Raw genomic sequence first — 22,274 nt, forward strand, 5'->3', positions numbered from 1 at the left:
TCGGAGGCCTAGGTTGGCACATGTAGCCAAGAACAGCTCCACATGGTCCTGTACCTGAGACCACAAGCTGCCCTTGAGCAGTCAGTCATTGAGGTAGGGAAATATGTGGATCCCTTAGCATCTGAGGTAGGCTGCCACGACTGCCATACACTTTGTGAATACCCTTGGCGCGTTGGACAGGCCAAATGGAAGGACCATAAACTGGTAGTGGTCCTATCACACCAAGAAGCGAAGAAAGTGTCTGTGCCCCCTTAATATATGTATATGGAAGTATGCGTCCTGGAGGTCCAGGGCTGCATACCAATTGTCAGGGTCCAGAGAAGGTATGATACTTGCCAGAGAGACCATACGGAACCGGCATTTGGCCATTGACCAATTGAGGTCTCTCAAATCCAGGGTAGGCCTGACCCCCCCTTTCGCCTTTGGGTTGAGGAAGTAACAGGAGTAAAACCCTTTTCCCCAGAACTCCCTTGGAACTTTCTCCACAACTCCCAAGCTGAGGAGCTGACCCACTTCCTGCTCTAGCAGTGATACATGTGATGGGTCCCCCGTGCTGTCCCAGGGAGGTGGGTGGGAGGGTTGGGGTTAGACAAACTGTAGCATGTAGCCCTGGAAAAGGTGTTGAGAACACAACGGTCCAATGTTATTTGGGACCATTCCACAAGGAACGCACACAAGCAGTTGCAGAAGGCAAACTTTATTGATAGGAGGGTCCTCTTGGGAGGCACCCGGGTACCCTCCTGCAACCAGTCAAAAATGCTGGTTTATGCCCTGCTGCTTGCCCCTTGAGGGCCCAGGCTGCGGGTCAGATCGAGGCTGCCTCTGAGGTAGTCTCCTTTCGGTCTTAGACCTCTTATAGGTGGGCTTATATCTTGGATGGGGAGCTGGGGCGGGAGCCTGCAGCTTAGGCTTGTCCTTGGCAGGCGGGACGTAAAGCCCGTGGGTTTGCAGGGTAGTACATGAGTCCTTCGTGCCATGAAGTTTCACATCTGTTTGTTCCACAGACAGGTCTTTGCCATTGAAGGGAAGATACTGCATCACAGACTGTGCCTCCATGGAGAGTCTGGACAGCACAGGCCACGATGCCCTGCGTATGGACACCACCAAGGCCATGGACCGAGCAGCCGTGTCAGCTGCATCCGATGCTGCCTGCAGAGCAGCCTTTGAAGCAGCGGCATCCTCCTCCACAAACACCTTAAACTCCGTCCATTCACACTCCGGAAGGGAGGGTTTGAATTTGGGCAGTGACCCCCACAAGTTAAACTCATAATGGCTAAGGAGGGCTAGGTGGTTGGCCACCCGGAGCTGGAAACTGGATGACGATAAAGCTTCCTACCAAATGAGTCCAGCCTTCTAGAGTCTATTCTTGTGGGTCCTCGTTGACCCTGTCTCTCCCTACGATTCACAGACTCCACCACTAGGGAGTTGGGGATGAGATAGAGATAATTGTGCCCTTTCATGGGCACAAAATATTTGTGCTCTGCCTTCTTTGATATTGGCGCAAGGGAGGCTGGCATTTGCCAGAGGGCATTGGAGATGTTAGCTACCCCTTCATGCAGCAGTAGGGCCACTCTGCTCGGTACCGAAGAGTAGAGGACATCAAAGAGCGAGTCTGAGGGTGCCTCCCTCTCCTCAGCTTGGAGTTGGAGACTCAACGCTACTCGCTTCAGTAGCTCCTGGTGAGCCCTGAAGTCCTCCTGAGGTGCGGAGGGGGTGGGGCTGCAACTTTGTCATCCAGGGCCAGGGAGGAGGCCAGTACAGAGCTCTGCACATTGGCCGGCGCAGTGGGATCCGCCCCTTGGTCAGACTCCACGTGCGGTGCGGAGGATCCATGACCCGCTGATCTATCCTTTGGAGGCCTGGATAGTGAGGCAGAGGGAGCCTCCGATGCCCCTGCTACCGAACGAGTCCCTGGCTGGGCATGCACGGGGAGCCAGGGGATCCACTGGCACCACTGTCCCTGCCATGGGGGCCCTTGCCACTGACCATACTGCGGCACTGGCGGCACTAGCTGGTTGGGTTGGCTGGGCTGGGTGTAGAGGGCCGCGGGTGGGTGGAGGTCGGGGTTACCAATGACCTATCGGTAGTATGGAAGTGGTACGATCGATGGTGCTGAGAATGACATCTGCCACGGGACCGGGACTCTGACGTCGAGGAACGGTGCTGCCTTGAGCCACTACTTCTCGAGATGCTGCGACGCCTAGATCCACAATGACGCAGAACTGGCGATCCCCACCGAGACACGTGGGCACAGTGCCTTGAGGAGAGAGAGCTGGAGCGCAAATGGTGATGGCGCCCACGTTGGGTGCGGCTGCGTTAGCTCTGACGAGAAGGGGACCACGTACAGTGCCTGTGCCTATCCCGTTGATACTCTCTGCTCGGCGTGGAGCAGTTCCTGGAACTCTGATCTGATGGCACCCGACCAGACAACCTAGTGGGTGATGAAAGCGGAGTCTGGAGATTGTGCCTGACAGGACGCTGAGCAGTAAGTGGGCCCGAGAGCGGTCCCCTGACCAGGCTCTGTGTCAGGTCGGGGTCAATTGCATAGAGCACAGCAGCGGTTTCCCTTTAGAGCGGGACCCTGGTGCCGGTGGTGCCCCGGGTACCTGAAGAGTCATAGGCATCTGGACATATGGAGAGTCCTCAGTCGACGACGCAACCAGGCTTCTCTGCTCGACATGAGTTGGAGTTCTGGAGCCCGGGGAGGAATTGGGGCTGCCCGACTCAGGTCTAGCCTCTCCCCTTACTTTCTCTCAATGCCACTGAGAAGAAGAGGCCTTTCTCTGTTTCTTAAACGGGGAGCGCTGCCAGCCACCGGAAGGTGCCAGGGGATCACTGCACACCAAAGATGAGGTGCCCGGTGCCGAATCCGCTTGGCACACCAGGGCTGGGGCCAGTGCTGACTCCATGAGAAGGGCCCGAAGTCTAATGACTGTTTCCTTTTTGGTTCTAGGTTTGAAGGACCTGCAGAACTTGCAGCAGTTGCTAATGTGGGATTGACCCAGGCAATGGAGACAGTTGGCGTGCGAGTCACTTCTGGGCATCGAACGCCTGCAAGCATCACATCGTTTAAACCCTGGGGCATGGGGCAAGCCCCAGCCCGAATGCTAACTAACTGAACTGAAACTTGTAGAACTGACTAACACAGGTACCACTAACAAAGAATGACAAGTTCTGGGATGAGCTGCAGTGAAGCGAAGCTGGAGCAAGTAGTTCTGACACACCCTCACTGGCAGCAGGAAGGAACTGAGAGTGGGGGGAACACGTGGCTCCCCTTATAATGCGCAATAGAGGCGCCACTCCAGGCGTCGCAGCAGCGCTCCCCCCTACGGGAACTGCTAAGGGAAAATCTCCCGGCACTGGTGCACATGGCAAGCACACACAGCTATTGTGGAGTACACATGAGCAAGCACTTGAAGAAGAAGAGATGATTGCGAGGGCATGTTCTTCAGTTGTCATCAGGTGAGAGCTCCTATCTGCTTGACTGAAAGAAGAAACCAATTAATTGAGGCCAACTGGAAAACCTGCAGATACCGTGCATTACTGCAGAATTTGACACTATTTTTATAAAAAACTCACGGGTGAGTTCATAGATGTTTCCTACAAGGAGGATTTTATATAGCACGATAATACAAATAATAATAAAAATAAAAAACATTTTTTAATCCACCCCTCTAAGTAGCTGAAATTCCTGGTTAACCAAAAGTCATTCATATCCTCTGACAACAACTCACATCATGCATAAGAACAGCCATATGGGTCAGAACATGATCTGTCTTGTCCAGTAACCTGTTTCCAATAGTGGCCCATACCAGAGCTTTAGTGGGAGGGTACAGAACAGGACAAAATTATGCAGTGATCCATCCCTGTCTTCCACATCTGGCTTGTAATAGTCAGAGAATTAGGGTTGCCCTGAGCATGGGATTGCATCCCTAACCAACTTGACTAATAGCCATTGATGGGCCTAGCCTCCATGAACTTATCTACTTCTTTTTTGGCCATCGCAACATCCCATGGCAATGAGTTCCACAGGTTAGTTGCACATTGTGTGAAAAAGTACTTCATCTTATTTTATTAAACCTGCTGCCTATTAATTTCATTGGCTGACCCCTGGTTTTTGTATTGTGTGAAAGGGTAGATAACACTTCTCTATTCATTTTTCCCACTCCGTTCCTGATTTTATAGATCTCTATCATATCCCCCTTTAATCATCTCTTTTCTAAGCTGAGCAGTCCTGATTTTTTAGTTGCTCCGTGTATGGAAGCTGTTCCATACCCTTGATCATCTTTGTTGCCCTTCTCTGAACATTTTCCAGTCCCACTATATTTTTTTTGAGATGACTAATGCTGGACCCAGTATTCAAGGTGTGGGTATGCCATAGATTTATACAGTAGCATTATAATATACATTTCTCTGCTTATAAAAAACCTTTTTTTCCCTAAAGGCTTCAAATGTCTCTGAGACTCTTTGGAAAAAGAAAGGCTGGGTTCTATGCCCCATGAATTGTGCGAGATCTGCCTCTATGAAAGGAAGCCTCACTGAGCACTATTATTACTAGACAAGCCAACTTACATGTGTAGAAAACTACAGGATCGTAAAAATTTGAGATGCTTACTGTCTAGAATCACTCCTGGGTTACTTAATGGTAACAAAGTAACATCCAAAAATGTTGAAAAATATGGTGAAAAAATGCATTTGATAGACAAAAAAAGGAAATTTTAAAAATAGTGAGTACCTGTTTTGCTCCTTCTGTAGTCATTCACACCTGTCTGAAGACAGGGCAAAATGCTACCACATACCATTTACACCCACTTCATATTGGTTTTAGGCCATGAATTCAGCAATACATATTTATCTGTACGTAAATCAATCATGAAATCAATGGGAGTAAGGTGCTTAGATGCTTTTAAAAATTTAATCTAATACCTGTGTACATGTAAACATTTTTAAAAAACTGGCCCCAGGTCACATATGAAAATGGTCTTGGGCTCTGAAGTCACTTACATCTTTCGAAAATGTTATCCATACAAAAGATGCAGGGGAGTGGAAAATCAGGCCCTGATACTTTGTCTATTTACATTATAAAAGATAATTTTTTACCTTTAAAAGTTAAAATAATTTCAGTTTGCTTGAGGAGAACATTTAAATAAATAGTCTTCATTTTCAAAGCTGGCTTGATTTAGAAATCTTTCCCTGGAGTGATTTCTTTTGTTTGCTCTAAAGTAACATTCTTTTTCCTATAACTGGAGTTTTCCACACTTGCTTCACTTTCTCCCTTTGCATTTCTTTACTGAAGGATTGTGAATGGCACATTGCAAACCCATTTTGTTCAAAGATGGCAAATGCTGTAATAGATACTCCGTCTGGAAGAAATATAAAAGATGCAGTTATGTGTGGGATAAAGATCTTTGTCTTAGCTTGAATACTGGTGCCACCCGCTTTCTAAATCTCCAGTTTACAATGTTTGTATTGAATATAAAATGAAATTACGAACAGTGATAGGGAACTATGTCTTGCATTAGTTGGTCATTTCTTTTTGCAAATTATTTGTAAATTCAATTTACTCTGAAGACAAACTATTCATGAATAAATTTGTTAGATATTCGTGTTCTCCTGCCTTTTTTTCTTGAAATATTTGATCCATCAGTAACTTTAGTTTCATCTCTGTGAATATGATTCTCTCTCTTTTTCTTTCTCAGAAGAAGCTAGCATAACACAAGCTGGTTGTGGCAAATCCTCCTGGATGCCACACCTCAGTCAGCACTGTCACCTTTGCAGGTGAGAGAATTGTTCATTTCCTATGCCTACTCCTTTCTTGGCCTCCCCACTTAGAGTGCTAACAAAAGGTAAGAGTCTGTTACCCTTACTCAGGTAGTGTAGCATGTTTCTTCACAAGTAGTCGTACTGACTTAAATGAGACAACTCTCATAGTAAGGTATTACTCTATCTGAGTGAAAAGAAAAGGAGTACTTGTGGCACTTTAGAGACTAAAAATTTAATAGAGCATAAGCTTTCGTGAGCTACAGCTCACTTCATCGGATGCATTTGGTGGAAAAAACAGAGGAGAGATTTATATACACACACAGAGAACATGAAACAATGGGTTTATCATACACACTGTAAGGAGAGTGATCACTTAAGATAAGCCATCACCAGCAGCAGGGGGGGGAAAGGAGGAAAACCTTTCATGGTGACAAGCAAGGTAGGCTAATTCCAGCAGTTAACAAGAATATCAGAGGAACAGTGGGGGGTGGGGTGGGGGGGAGAAATACCATGGGGAAATAGTTTTACTTTGTGTAATGACTCATCCATTCCCAGTCTCTATTCAAGCCTAAGTTAATTGTATCCAGTTTGCAAATTAATTCCAATTCAGCAATCTCTCGTTGGAGTCTGTTTTTGAAGCTTTTTTGTTGATGGATAGCCACTCTTAGGTCTGTAATCGAGTGACCAGAGAGATTGAAGTGTTCTCCAACTGGTTTTTGAATGTTATAATTCTTGACGTCTGATTTGTGTCCATTCATTCTTTTACGTAGAGATTGTCCAGTTTGGCCAATGTACATGGCAGAGGGGCATTGCTGGCACATGATGGCATATATCACATTGGTAGATGCGCAGGTGAACGAGCCTCTGATAGTGTGGCTGATCTGATTAGGCCCTATGATGGTATCCCCTGAATAGATATGTGGACAGAGCTGGCAACGGGCTTTGTTGCAAGGATAGGTTCCTGGGTTAGTGGTTCTGTTGTGTGGTGTGTGGTTGCTGGTGAGTATTTGCTTCAGGTTGGGGGGCTGTCTGTAAGCAAGGACTGGCCTGTCTCCCAAGATCTGTGAGAGTGGTGGGTCGTCCTTCAGGATAGGTTGTAGATCCCTGATGATGCGTTGGAGAGGTTTTAGTTGGGGTGAAGGTGATGGCTAGTGGCGTTCTGTTATTTTCTTTGTTGGGCCTGTCCTGTAGTAGATGGCTTCTGGGTACTCTTCTGGCTCTGTCAATCTGTTTCTTCACTTCAGCAGGTGGGTATTGTAGTTGTAGGAATGCATGATAGAGATCTTGTAGGTGTTTGTCTCTGTCTGAGGGGTTGGAGCAAATGCGGTTATATCGTAGAGCTTGGCTGTAGACAATGGATCGAGTGGTATGATCTGGATGAAAGCTAGAGGCATGTAGGTAGGAATAGCGGTCAGTAGGTTTCCGATATTGGGTAGTGTTTATGTGACCATCGCTTATTAGCACCGTAGTGTCCAGGAAGTGAATCTCTTGTGTGGACTGGTCCAGGCTGAGGTTGATGGTGGGATGGAAATTGTTGAAATCCTGGTGGAATTCGTCAAGAGCTTCTTTTCCATGGGTCCAGATGATGAAGATGTCATCAATGTCGTGCCAGTGGAGTAGGGGCATTAGGGGACAAGAGCTGAGGAAGCGTTGTTCTAAGTCAGCCATAAAAATGTTGGCATACTGTGGGGCCATGCGGGTACCCATCGCAGTGCCGCTGATTTGAAGGTATACATTGTCACCAAATGTGAAATAGTTATGGGTGAGGACAAAGTCACAAAGTTCAGCCACCATGTTAGCCGTGACAGTATCGGGGATACTGTTCCTGATGGCTTGTAGTCCATCTTTGTGTGGAACGTTGGTTACAGCACTCCCAGCTATCTTCGAGACACCACTGACTTCCTGAGGAAACTACAGTCCATTGGTGATCTTCCTAAAAACACCATCCTAGCCACTATGGATGTAGAAGCCCTCTACACCAACATTAACTTAGGCTTGAATAGAGACTGGGAATGGATGAGTCATTACACAAAGTAAAACTATTTCCCCATGGTATTTCTCCCCCTCCACCCTACCCCCCACTGTTCCTCTGATATTCTTGTTAACTGCTGGAATTAGCTAACCTTGCTTGTCACCATGAAAGATTTTCCTCCTTTCCCCCCCTTGCTGCTGGTGATGGCTTATCTTAAGTGATCACTCTCCTTACAGTGTGTATGATAAACCCATTGTTTCATGTTCTCTGTGTGTGTATATAAATCTCTCCTCTGTTTTTTCCACCAAATGCATCCGATGAAGTGAGCTGTAGCTCACGAAAGCTTATGCTCTAATAAATTTGTTAGTCTCTAAGGTGCCACAAGTTAGTTAGTTTGTTAGTCTCTAAGGTGCCTGCTGAGCGGCAGCGAACCAGCGGAGCAGCGGGGACAGCAGAGCAGCTCACAGCAGGAGTTTGCCTGGGACTGGTAAGTATCCGAGTGTGTGTGTTTGCTTGCTGAGGAAGTATCCGAGTGTGTGTTTGCTGGGAGGGCAGGGAGAGAGCCTGAGTGAGTGTCTGATTGGCTGCTAGCCTGCAGGGGGCGGGCATTAGGGTGTCTGTGTGTTTGCGTCAGGGAAGCCTGGCTGTTTAAAAATAGCCAGAGCCTCGCGAACCAGCTGAGCAGCGGGGACAGCAGAGCAGCTCACAGCAGGAGTTTGCCTGGGAGTTCGCCTGGAGTGAGCCCAGTGAGGCTTACATCTTGCCAACGTCTCTGAGGAAGCTCATAGTAGGTAGGTGATATGGAAGGGGGGGGTTCAGCTGTTGTGACCTGCACTGGATGTGCCATGTTTGTCTTTCTTCCACAGGACAGAAGCGACTTTGTCTGTACAAAGTGCAAGCTGGTCTCCATATTGGAAGAGAAGATTGAAGGTCTGGAGCAACAGGTAACGACCCTGCGTTGTATACGAGAGACTGAGGATTTTCTGGACCAAACTCAGGATAGCCTTCTAGGGGCACAAAGCTCTAAAGATATAGAGCAGGTTGCACAGAGGGGCCAAGAGGCCAGTGAAGAAGCTTGGCAACATGTGACCTCCAGAAGAGGTAAGCGGAATGTCCGGGTTCCAGTAACACAGACACAGGTAACTAACCGCTTTCATGTTCTCTCCACAGGTACCAATGCGGAGAGTGGACCAGATGATATGTCTGGGGGGAGAAAGCAGAAGGAGACTCCGCTGGTTGGGAGGCATGAGATGCGATGTCCTGAGGTTGGGGGTTCCACGACCACCACTCCCAAGAGGAGAAGGCGGGTGGTGGTGGTCGGGGACTCTCTCCTCCGGGGGACTGAGTCATCTATCTGCCGCCCTGACCGGGAAAACCGAGAAGTCTGCTGCTTGCCAGGGGCTAAGATTCGTGATGTGACGGAGAGACTGCCGAGACTCATCAAGCCCTCGGATCGCTACCCCTTCCTGCTTCTCCACGTGGGCACCAATGATACTGCCAAGAATGACCTTGAGCGGATCACTGCGGACTACGTGGCTCTGGGAAGAAGGATAAAGGAGTTGGAGGCGCAAGTGGTGTTCTCGTCCATCCTCCCCGTGGAAGGAAAAGGCCTGGGTAGGGACCGTCGAATCGTGGAGGTCAACGAATGGCTACGCAGGTGGTGTCGGAGAGAAGGCTTTGGATTCTTTGACCATGGGATGGTGTTCCATGAAGGAGGAGTGCTGGGCAGAGACGGGCTCCATCTTACGAAGAGAGGGAAGAACATCTTTGCCAGCAGGCTGGCTAACCTAGTGAGGAGGGCTTTAAACTAGGTTCACCGGGGGAAGGAGACCAAAACCCTGAGGTAAGTGGGAAAGCGGGATACCGGGAGGAAGCACAGGCAGGAATGTCTGTGAGGGGAGGGCTCCTGCCTCATACTGGGAATGAGGGGCGATCAACAGGTTATCTCAAGTGCTTATATACAAATGCACAAAGCCTTGGAAACAAGCAGGGAGAACAGCAGAAAACAGATGACAGAACGAGGAGTAATGGTCTCAAGTTGCTAGCAGATGACAGAACGAGGAGTAATGGTCTCAAGTTGCAATGGGGGAGGTTTAGATTGGATATTAGGAAAAACTTTTTCACTAAGAGGGTGGTGAAACACTGGAATGCGTTACCTAGGGAGGTGGTAGAATCTCCTTCCTTAGAGGTTTTTAAGGTCAGGCTTGACAAAGCCCTGGCTGGGATGATTTAACTGGGACTTGGTCCTGCTTTGAGCAGGGGGTTGGACTAGATGACCTTCTGGGGTCCCTTCCAACCCTGATATTCTATGATTCTATGATTCTATGATTCTATGAACTGGAGGTCCTGGTGATGTCAAGGAATTATGACGTGATTGGAATAACAGAGACTTGGTGGGATAACTCACATGACTGGAGTACAGTCATGGATGGTTATAAACTGTTCAGGAAGGACAGGCAGGGCAGAAAAGGTGGGGGAGTAGCACTGTATGTAAGGGAGCAGTATGACTGCTCAGAGCTCCGGTACGAAACTGTGGAAAAACCTGAGTGTCTCTGGATTAAGTTTAGAAGTGTGTGCAACAAGAGTGATGTCATGGTGGGAGTCTGCTATAGACCACCGGACCAGGGGGATGAGGTGGATGAGGCTTTCTTCCGGCAACTCACGGAAGCTACTAGATCGCATGCCCTGATTCTCATGGGTGACTTTAATTTTCCTGATATCTGCTGGGAGAGCAATACAGCGGTGCATAGACAATCCAGGAAGTTTTTGGAAAGCGTAGGGGACAATTTCCTGGTGCAAGTGCTAGGGGAGCCAACTAGGGGGAGCGCTTTTCTTGACCTGCTGCTCACAAACCGGGTAGAATTAGTGGGGGAAGCAAAAGTGGATGGGAATCTGGGAGGCAGTGACCATGAGTTGGTTGAGTTCAGGATCCTGACGCAGGGAAGAAAGGTAAGCAGCAGGATACGGACCCTGGACTTCACGAAAGCAGACTTTGACTCCCTCAGGGAACAGATGGCCAGGATCCCCTGGGGGACTAACATGAAAGGGAAGGGAGTCCAGGAGAGCTGGCTGTATTTCAAGGAATCCCTGTTGAGGTTACAGGGACAAACCATCCCGATGAGTCGAAAGAATAGTAAATATGGCAGGCGACCAGCTTGGCTTAATGGTGAAATCCTAGCGGATCTTAAACATAAAAAAGAAGCTTACAAGAAGTGGAAGGTTGGACATATGACCAGGGAAGAGTATAAAAATATTGCTCGGGCATGTAGGAAAGATATCAGGAGGGCCAAATCGCACCTGGAGCTGCAGCTAGCAAGAGATGTCAAGAGTAACAAGAAGGGTTTCTTCAGGTATGTTGGCAACAAGAAGAAAGCCAAGGAAAGTGTGGGCCCCTTACTGAATGAGGGAGGCAAGCTAGTGACAGAGGATGTGGAAAAAGCTAATGTACTCAATGCTTTTTTTGCCTCTGTTTTCACTAACAAGGTCAGCTCCCAGACTGCTGTGCTGGGCATCACAAAATGGGGAAGAGATGGCCAGCCCTCTGTAGAGATAGAGGTGGTTAGGGACTATTTAGAAAAGCTGGACGTGCACAAGTCCATGGGGCCGGACGAATTGCATCCGAGAGTGCTGAGGGAATTGGCGGCTGTGATTGCAGAGCCCTTGGCCATTATCTTTGAAAACTCGTGGCGAACGGGGGAAGTCCCGGATGACTGGAAAAAGGCTAATGTAGTGCCCATCTTTAAAAAAGGGAAGAAGGAGGATCCTGGGAACTACAGGCCGGTCAGCCTCACCTCAGTCCCTGGAAAAATCATGGAGCAGGTCCTCAAAGAATCAATCCTGAAGCACTTAGAGGAGAGGAAAGTGATCAGGAACAGTCAGCATGGATTCACCAAGGGAAGGTCATGCCTGACTAATCTAATCGCCTTTTATGATGAGATTACTGGTTCTGTGGATGAAGGGAAAGCAGTGGATGTATTGTTTCTTGACTTTAGCAAAGCTTTTGACACGGTCTCCCACAGCATTCTTGTCAGCAAGTTAAGGAAGTATGGGCTGGATGAATGCACTATAAGGTGGGTAGAAAGCTGGCTAGATTGTCGGGCTCAACGGGTAGTGATCAATGGCTCCCTGTCTAGTTGGCAGCCGGTGTCAAGTGGAGTGCCCCAGGGGTCGGTCCTGGGGCCCGTTTTGTTCAATATCTTCATAAATGATCTGGAGGATGGTGTGGATTGCACTCTCAGCAAATTTGCGGATGATACTAAACTGGGAGGAGTGGTAGATACGCTGGAGGGGAGGGATAGGATACAGAAGGACCTAGACAAATTGGAAGATTGGGCCAAAAGAAATCTAATGAGGTTCAATAAGGATAAGTGCAGGGTCCTGCACTTAGGATGGAAGAATCCAATGCACCGCTACAGACTAGGGACCGAATGGCTCAGCAGCAGTTCTGCGGAAAAGGACCTAGGGGTGACAGTGGACGAGAAGCTGGATATGAGTCAGCAGTGTGCCCTTGTTGCCAAGAAGGCCAATGGCATTTTGGGATGTATAAGTAGGGGCATAGCGAGCAGATCGAGGGACGTGATCGTTCCCCTCTATTCGACACTGGTGAGGCCTCATCTGGAGTACTGTGTCCAGTTTTGGGCCCCACACTACAAGAAGGATGTGGATAAATTGGAAAGAGTACAGCGAAGGGCAACAAAAATGATTAGGGGTCTAGAGCACATGACTTATGAGGAGAGGCTGAGGGAGCTGGGATTGTTTAGTCTGCAGAAGAGAAGAATGAGGGGGGATTTGATAGCTGCTTTCAACTACCTGAAAGGGGGTTTCAAAGAGGATGGCTCTAGACTGTTCTCAATGGTAGCAGATGACAGAACGAGGAGTAATGGTCTCAAGTTGCAATGGGGGAGGTTTAGATTGGATATTAGGAAAAACTTTTTCACTAAGAGGGTGGTGAAACACTGGAATGCGTTACCTAGGGAGGTGGTAGAATCTCCTTCCTTAGAGGTTTTTAAGGTCAGGCTTGACAAAGCCCTGGCTAGGATGATTTAACTGGGACTTGGTCCTGCTTTGAGCAGGGGGTTGGACTAGATGACCTTCTGGGGTCCCTTCCAACCCTGATATTCTATGATTCTATGATTCTAAGTACTCCTTTTCTTTTTGCGAATACAGACTAACACGGCTGCTACTCTGAAATCTATCTGAGTGAGGATATCATAATCTGACACCACTGAACCAAATCCACAGTTTGATTAACTTATATACGATTCCTAGTTTATTTGACCTAGACATTTTCAAATTTTGTCATTCATCAAAGGCCAGAGTCAGTTACCTTATCCTCCTGCTTACTCCCATTGACTTCACTAGAATAAGCATTGATGCTGTTTTGTATCATATTGTTTTGGGTTTTTTAAATACACATCACGGGGTTGGATCCTCAGCATTGTTCCACTGACTGCAATGGAGGCCCATTGTTTAACCAGTTCTGGATCTGGCTGTGATGGTCAGTGCTCATTGGAAGTGTAGCCTAATGGTAGTGGATTGTGCTCTCCTTAATGTGGAGAAGGATTGGTAGGGGAGCCCAGGCCTTCTCACGCCACTGGTTTCTGGCCCAGATCCCTGTAAATTTTAGCAAAGGTCCAGCACCCAGGAGCACATTAAGGCTGTCCTCCTGATCCACTTCCTACCACCCCCCTCTATATCCAAGTGTAACCCCTTGGGGTTTAGAGAGCCCTTTTAAATCTTTTTCCTAGTGGGGAGGGGGAGCAGTGAGAGAACGGAGGGAAACATGAGGGTGTGCCTCTGGAGCCCAAGGAGAGAAGGGCTGCAGCCGGGAGACCCTGGACAAAGTGAAGGAGAGAGAGAACCTGCCTGAAGCCTGGGAAGGACAGGGCAGCCGACTGGGGACACCCCAGGACAGGAGCCAGAAGGAGGCACTATGCCAGAGAGGAAACGCCTGAGAAGGACAGGCCGGAGCTGGACCCAGTATCGCTGCCACCCAGAGCTGCATGGGGCTGTGAGTACTGGGGCTTGTGACTCCGTTGGGAAGAAGGAGGTAGGCTGCTAGCTCGTTAAGTAGGGAGATTGTCGCTCTGTGTGGCTTTGCAGAGAGCAGCAGAAGGGGGCACCGGAGGGGTTTGTTGGGGAAAGTTCACTGGCACCAAAGACAACCAGGAGCACCCAAGACTCAGCACTGGACTGGAACTTTCCTCAGGACTCCTGAACTCTGTGTGCAGGAGACTGTGCTACCACTGGGCCTGTGGGGCCTTGGTTTGGATGCAACCCTGTTCTACTGCTCCCCCTATACTTCCCATTTTTGTTTTTCTCCTCTCATCCCTATGTAAATAAATATCTCCCTTTGTTATATCCATTGTACTTTTCCTGTGGGGGTGTGTGTTCACGCTGGGGGGTTTGGAACAGGTGCCCCTGGGGTGGAAGGAATTTTTCCCGCTGAATTCCTGCGCGTAGCGGCTCTTGGCCAGAGCTGCCTGCAGAGCAGACTCCATCTTGGCCACGAGGGCGCTAAAGTTACACAAGTTTTACAATCTGTTGCAAACAGGTACTAACTGCTCCTTCAATCTGTCAAGGCCGAGCAGTTAGGTTCCTCTATTTTAGATGAAGGTCCCCATAATGCCCCTTTTCTGGAGCTCCCCAGGCAGGTGCTTCTCCTGGCCTGGTCAGTCCCTTTCTGAGCTGTCTGGCCTCCTTTTAAGTTCCCTCTTCTATTTGGTGCTCTGTAGGTGTGGCTGGGCAGGGTTGCTTGGACCCAGAGGTGCTCTTTAACATCTTCAATTCCAGTTTATATACACTGTCACACTGGCCCATACTATTTTATTTCTTACTGAACCCAAAACAATTTCAAATGTTCCAACTGGTTTGTCTTTTTAACTCTGGTTAAACTGATCATATAAGAAAACAAAGAATAAGCATGAGGCAAAGTTGGGAGAACATGGTATGATAGGGCACACCAGGACTAAGAAAACAGATTGTGTATTAAAATATGTTAGCTTTCATGTGTTAACTAATAGGTTTTTAAACATGACCTAAGACCTGATGTAGAGAAAAACAGTGCGATATTTGAAAATATGTCTAAAATCCTAGTGTCCTACACAAGCAGCAAGCATGTTTTCAAACATCACTGCCTTTACCTACAGTAGGTGCTAAGTAATTTTAGAACACCACTTGCTATCCAAGTCTAGACAAGCTTGCTGAATAGAAAATTGTAGCAGTGCAACCTGCACTCTCCTGTTCAAGAGAGCATTCTTTGCCCATTGCTCTAAGTCACAAAGCAGGGATGGTGCTAATTCCAGGGAGGGAACATTGCAGGTAGAGTAAAAGTGACTTGTGAGAAAAAGATCTCACACAGAAATATGCAGAGTTGTACCAGTCTTGACATTTTCCCTTCTTTTGCTGTAAATCTTGAAGATTGCATGATCCAGAGAAGGATTTGATCTCTTAAGTAATCCATGTATGGAAATAAAAAGGGGCGGGGAGAACCTTTGAGAAGTTATTGCATAAAACCTTAATGTACTTATACTATTGCTCATAGTCCACAGTTCACCAAATTTGGCCCTGATTCAATGCTCAATTATGCCAGCATTATGCTGGTGTGACACTGCCATAAAATTGGTGTAAAACAATGGTGAATTAATCCCTTGATAAGATTCTGAAATACAATGCTTTATCTAGTGTCTGAAATTAAAGTGATTTTTTTAAAAAAAATAGCAGTTGCTTAATTTTCTGAGGATGGTTAGGACCTTTTTCTATGTATGTGTTACGTAGCATTCAATGTAATTTACAAGGTGAGATAATACTATATATCATGTAGGTTGTGTGTGATTTAAATACATGCTATAATACCTGAAGTAATACATCTGATTTCTGGAGTTGGCCTACTCTGTATCATTTGGTTCTAAGTAACCCATATGATGCTTAGTGGTGATTTTGACCTTGTCTCACCCAGGAATTGAATTTTCTCCTCACCAGCAGTTTTATTAATATACTGCAAACCACATTTACTCACAGTAAATACTGCGCAATGTGGAGTGGAATGTATGAAATTGTTTGTATAAGGGTTTTTGGATGTCAGGATGCTCCTGATAATATGGTTAGAGTTCAATCCCTGGCCAAGTCCAGTAAGAAGGAATTTAATTCTAGCATTTTATAAATGATGTCAGCATGTTTTCAACATTACTATAATGTTGTAAAAATGAGCCTGGGTCTCTTACAAAACATAGGGTTAACTGATTTCCTGCCAGGTGACAAGAAAGAAGAGTGCCTATTACAAACCTGCTTGGTCATTAATATTTGTCAAGAGTGAAACCCTGACAATAATTTCAAGTTCACAGCTCTCGTATGTCTAGGCTCCTGGGAATCCAGTGCTATTGAGCAACAGTGCACAAAATACTGGACTGGTTATTCACAGCATTGTCTTTTACATGATAAGCTAGACTATATCCCTATGCACCTACTCTCCCACCCACTCCCCCAAAAAAGTGGGAGGAAACACTAACTGTTCAGTAATAGTGTTTCTCCTTGTAACGGAGTCCACTCACCGCTAGAATGCCTCTTCCTGGCTGCTATGGGGATTAGCTTCTTCCAGATCAAATGCCCCTTTTTATTGCTTAATCGTGCACCCTGCTGCCTTTCTCTTTCTCTCTCTGTGCAGCTCAGAGTTCTGTCTCTTCGTGGCTTGCTTTTCATGATTTGGCCCACTGGCCTGGTCACTATAGTCCTGCCCTTCTAGGCTATCAAAGTCTCTCCATACAAAAGGGCAGTTTTTCCTTAATTTCCCTGACCATGTCACTTCCGCAGTGTCTGGTAGGAGAACCCAGGTCCACCCTTTACTTTAGGTTCCAGTCTAGGGACCCTGTATCTATAACTGTGATCTGCCTTCTCCTAGACCCCTTTGCTTTTTTCCTGGACTCCTTTCTACATCTATTGGTTTCCTCCTCTCTGAGTTTATCAGCCCAAACTCTCTCCTTTCAGGCCATATCTATACTACAAAATTATGTCAACCTATCTTATGTCAGCGTACAGCCACTGCAATTATTAAATTGATGGTGTGTGTGCACACTTGGCTCCTGATGTCGGGGGTGCACTTGTATTGACCGTGTTCTCAGTGTGACCATGGTGGTGCGACTCCTGAAAGCCAGTTACGGTTGACATAAGCAATGCAGTGTCTTCACCTAATTATATTAACCGTGACTTTACCCTATGCAGGGAGATGGTGTTACTAAATCAGCTTAGAGAGGCACTTATGTCAGTGAGAGCCAAAATTTAAGTGAAGACACTTCCACAGCTAGGTTGACGCAAGGCAGCTTACGTCAACTTAACCGTGTAGTGTAGACCAGGCCTTAGGGAGTAACTGCAGACTACTTAACTCCATAGCCCCAGTCACACCTCCCTTCTCTTCAGACAATTTCCCCTGAACCCCCTTTTCTACTGCCTATTTTCTGGGTTTATACCAGCCCCGCTTGTTCCTTCTCAGATGGGCTCCATCATCAATCAGTCTTTCAATCCCTGGCTCTCCCCTAGATGCAGCCTATCAGGTTAATTAACCTAATTAAACCTGCTCTGCCTTGTGTGGAGTAGATGTTCCATCACACTCCTCTCACAGCTGTTTTACACCGAACCCCATTGGCTTCAATGGAGCAACTGCAGATTTATATAGAATCAGGCCCAATGGCTGTTGCTGCTGAATGTTCTGGAGTTTCTTCTTTTATTATTCATATTAGTATTTAACTTCCTCCTCACCTCCAGCTTATAAAAGACTAAGATAAAATTTATCATATTCGAAAGAATTATAGAGTGAAATCCTAACGCCAGTGAAGTCAGGATTTTTCCATTGCCTTCTGTGAGACCAAGATGTCTTTCATGAACTTCTAGCCTAAGACTCCCTTTCTCAGTCATTAAAGCCTATGTATTATTATGGTTGACAATTTAGGTTCATAACAGAACTGCTGTTAAAGTATAGAAAGGAGATGGGAAGTAAAATAATTAATATAGAGTCAATATTACCATTTAGTTTATGGACAATATGATGGTTTTATACTGAATATTTATACTCATCTACTCTGTCCACATAAGTTCTTTGAAGCAGTGCTTATAAAAAAACTCTCTGCCTCCCTTATTATCAAAACAATGGAAAATTGCCAATTTTAATGTATTCCCTTAAAATATAGAATACCATTTTCAGGTCTGTACACCTTTAAATCAACTTTGATTTTTCTTTGTATCTCAGGTTCCATTTCTGGCCAGGAAGGATTCACATAACATTGGGGAAGGTGTCAGCCTTTACTTCCACCTCTATGTCTGCTGAGCTGCCTATGGGTGGCTTAAGGGCTGAGGGTTTCTATATCCATTTAAAATACGACAAATCTGGGGAGAGGGAGAAATCCATATAGAATAGTCAAATTTAACTTTTTATATCATATTGTTTTAATCAATAAAACATATTTTCTACACAGTGAAAAATGTGCACCACATTTTAGAGACCAATAAAATGCAATTCAACTGCTTTTAGCAGTTTGCAGTTGAAGACCTTACTTTTCAAAGGGATCTTCTCACGCAGATCCTTATACTCTCATGGATGGAGTCCAAACAAAGCCTATGCAAGCAGATCCTTCTGCAGGATGACAATATTACAGAAAATGACTTTTGTTTCCATTTCACCAAGAAGATTGGTGGTGATTGGGCGTCTAATATAGTGAATGTCAGTGAAAATGAGTTTCAGAGTGGTAGCCGTGTTAGTCTCTATCAGCAGAAAGAATGAGAAGTACTTGTGGCACCTTAGAGACTAACAACTTTCTTTGAGGATAAGTTTTTGTGGGCTAAAGCCCACTTCATCAGATGCATGTGAAAATGAGGTAGGCTCAGAGGCTAAGATAGGAAAAGAAAAAGTTAAAAATTATTTAGACAAATTAGATGTCTTCAAGTCACTAGGGCCTGATGAAATGTATGCTAGAATACTCAAGGATCTGACTGAGGAGATATCTGAGCCATTAGCAATGATCTTTGAAAAGTCATGGAAGACAGGAGAGATTCGAGAAGACTGGGAAAAGGCCAATATAGCACCAATGTATAAAAAGGGAAATAAGGACAACCCAGGGAATTACAGAGCAGTTAGCGTATCTTCTGTACCCGGAAAGATAATGGAGCAAATAATGAAGCAATCAATTTGCAAACATCTAGAAGATAAGGTGATAAGTAACAGTCTGCATGGATTTGTCAAGAACAAATCATGTCAAACCAACCTGATAGCTTTCTTTGACAGGGTAACAAGCCTTGTGGATGGGGGGAAGTGGTGGACGTGTTATATCTTGACTTTAGTAAAGCTTTTGATAGTGTCTCACATTGCCGTCTCATAAACAAACTAGGGAAATGCAATCTAGATGAAGCTACTATAAGGTGGTTACAAAACTGGTTGGAAAACCATTCCCAGAGAAAAGAAAAGGAGGACTTGTGGCACCTTAGAAACTAACAAATTTATTTGAGCATAAGCTTTCAGTAGTTATCAGGGGTTCACAGTTATGCTGGAAGGACATAACAAGTGGGGTCCCGCAGGTATCAGTTCTGGGTCTGGTTCTGTTCAATATCTTCATCAATGATTTAGATAATGGTATAGAAAGTACACTTAAAAAGTTTGCGGACAATACCAAGCTGGGAGGCATTGCAAGTGCGTTGGAGGATAGGATGAAAATTCAAAATGATCTGGACAAACTGGAGAAATGGTCTGAAGTAAATAGGATGAAATTCAATAAGGACAAATGCAATGGTCTTCATTTCAGAAGGAACAATTAGTTACATACAAAATGGGAAATGACTGCCAAGGAAGGAGTTCTGTGGAAAGGGATCTGGGGGTCATAGTGGACCACAAGCTAAATATAAGTCAAGAGTGTATTGCCGATACAAAAAAAGTGAACATCATTTTGAGATGTATTAGCAGGAGTGTTGTAAGCAAGACACTAAAAGTAATTATTCTGCTCTACTCTGTGCTCATTAGACCTCAACTGGAGTATTGTGTCCAGTTCTGGGCACCACATTTCAGGAAAGATGTGGACAAATTGGAGAGACTCCAGAGAAGAGTGACAAAAATGATTAAGGTCTCGGAAACCTGACCTATGATGGAAGATTGAAAAAATTGGGTTTCTTTAGTCTGGAAAAGATAAGATTGGGGGGGAGACATGATAACAGTTTTCAAGTACATAAAAGGTTGTTACAAGGGGAAGGGAGAAGAATTATTCTTCTTAACCTCTGAGGATAGGACAAGAAGCAATGTGTTTAAATTGCAAGAAGGGAGGTTTAGGTTGGACATTAGGAAAAACTTCCCAACTGTCAGGGTGCTTAAGCACTGGAATTAATTCCCTGGGGAGGTTGTGAAATCTCATCATTGGAGATTTTTATGAGCAGGTTAGACAAACACCTGTCAGGAATGGTCTAGATCGGTGGTTCTCAAACTAGGGGCACCACTTGATCAGGGAAAACCCATGGGGGGCCAGGCCGGTTTGTTTGCCTGCCACATCCGCAGGTTCGGCCGATTGCGGCTCCCACTGGCCACAGTTCACCACTCCAGGGCTGCGGGAAGGGCAGAGGATATGATTCCCTGATACTAATCACAAGCAGCAGTGCTCACTTATTAAAAATTTAAAACAAAATAAAAACATCTTGACATCTTTAGGAATAAAATATAGCACTTAAGTCACTTGCTGTTCACTAGTTTCTTTTATTTAGAATTTTTTATAGAATGATTCCTTTTAATGTCATGACACATGGATTTAAATAGAACTGACTTGCATCATCCTTGCCCTTTCTTTGTTCCCTCATATTCTGAAATCCACATGTCCTTTGTTTATTAATTTTCCATGTAGGTGCCATTAAGTGAGTTGGGTAGGTGAAACTTGACATTTGCACACACTGTCCCATAGTATGAATAATGTTGCTCATGAAGTCACCAGGAAGAAATACCACTTCTTCCTGCTAGCATTTGGCAGATTAATAAATAAGCAGTCCTTTAGTATTCTGCAATCAAAAAGTTGCTTAAGGGTTAGGAGGATATTAAGGCACCTTAGATTTTGCTAATACATTCTAAGACATGATCCATTTCTACTGATTTTCAACCCTCAACAAATTATGTAAGGTGATTAAGACATGGCTTTTCCAGTATGACTGCTAGTGCAAATGAAGGTTGCAGAAGATTTATTACAGTCTTTAGTAATCATCATGCATAAAACCTGCTCTCCATCTAAACCCTCCACTAGCGTGCTGTATCATGGCAAGAAACCAACAAGTTATGATAGCTGCACGATATTAATTAATAATTTAGCCTTTACAATAGTGCTGGCCTTTATCCTGGAAGAGCTTTGAGCGCCATGGCAGTTTATTAGAATATATGCTTCAGGCAATTAGAAGATGTCATCTTCTTATGAGTTTGTTGCCCACACACCTATTCAATAAAGCATTTTCATGGCTTTTACTTGACTTTGGTTGGAATAGGTAAGACATACTTGCACCAAAAGTAAGATATAAGCTAACAATAATACTTCTATAGTGAGAGAAAACATGTGCAATGAAGTCACCTTCTAATTAATGAGGGCTCTAAAAATGAGGGAAGGCTTTGGATCATGAGTCAATTTCTGTTGCACAAGTCATTAAGATTAAGACAGTGGAAGCTGAGAGTGATACATTTGCTTATCACTTGCAGGGATCCCAATTTTAAAATATTTTTGAGTGAAATGGTTTTAGTAGCCTCAGACTTTAATGGCTGGTAATGAGGGTATTTTTGTTTTTTTAATAAAATACAAGGAAGCATCTTACACATGAAAGAATGATCCATAATCTAATGAGTGAGGAGGGAAGAATTTTGAATATATGAATTTTCCCAAGGGATTCTGAGTGTATAACTAGTAGCTTATTTTCATCATTATTTGCAATTTCTGACTTAATTTCAAATAGCCTTTTAAAAACAGGATTATGTTAATAAGTTAAATTGGTGTCACTGGTTTGTGTGCTTCATCTCCTCCCCTCCCAGACATTTTCCAACCATGTTTAAATAGGCACTTGGTAGATGTTGGGATCATAGGCCACCTGTTACACTTGCTGAATTGTATTATAGATGTGCAAATTGAACACAAAATAGGGTCACACTTTATATCAAGATACATTTAAAAATAATTTATAAATGATTAACAGAGGACTAGTTAATGTTTTAATTAATTGTTAATGGATTGCTAAAGATTCCAAGAATGATATGTAACTATCTATAACACCTTCTACTGATTTGTGAAAATCTGACACATACTGCTCAAGTGTAGAACGTGCTTAGACAACCTGTTAATCAAGTAAACCCTTTATACCCTATTTATAAATGTATACTTAACATAAAATGTAACCCCAAAGCCCACTCAAGTCAAGGAAAGACTCCCATTGATTTTGGGAGATGCTAGAGATCAGGCCTCTACTGAGCATGGTTGAATGAGTTGTTACAATTATCCCTTTTCATTTAACTCTTGGCCACAATATGTAGCTGTCCTATGTAGGTGTTGGT

The sequence above is a fragment of the Dermochelys coriacea genome, chromosome 1, assembly GCF_009764565.3.
Source record: "Dermochelys coriacea isolate rDerCor1 chromosome 1, rDerCor1.pri.v4, whole genome shotgun sequence".
NCBI lineage: Eukaryota > Metazoa > Chordata > Testudines > Dermochelyidae > Dermochelys > Dermochelys coriacea.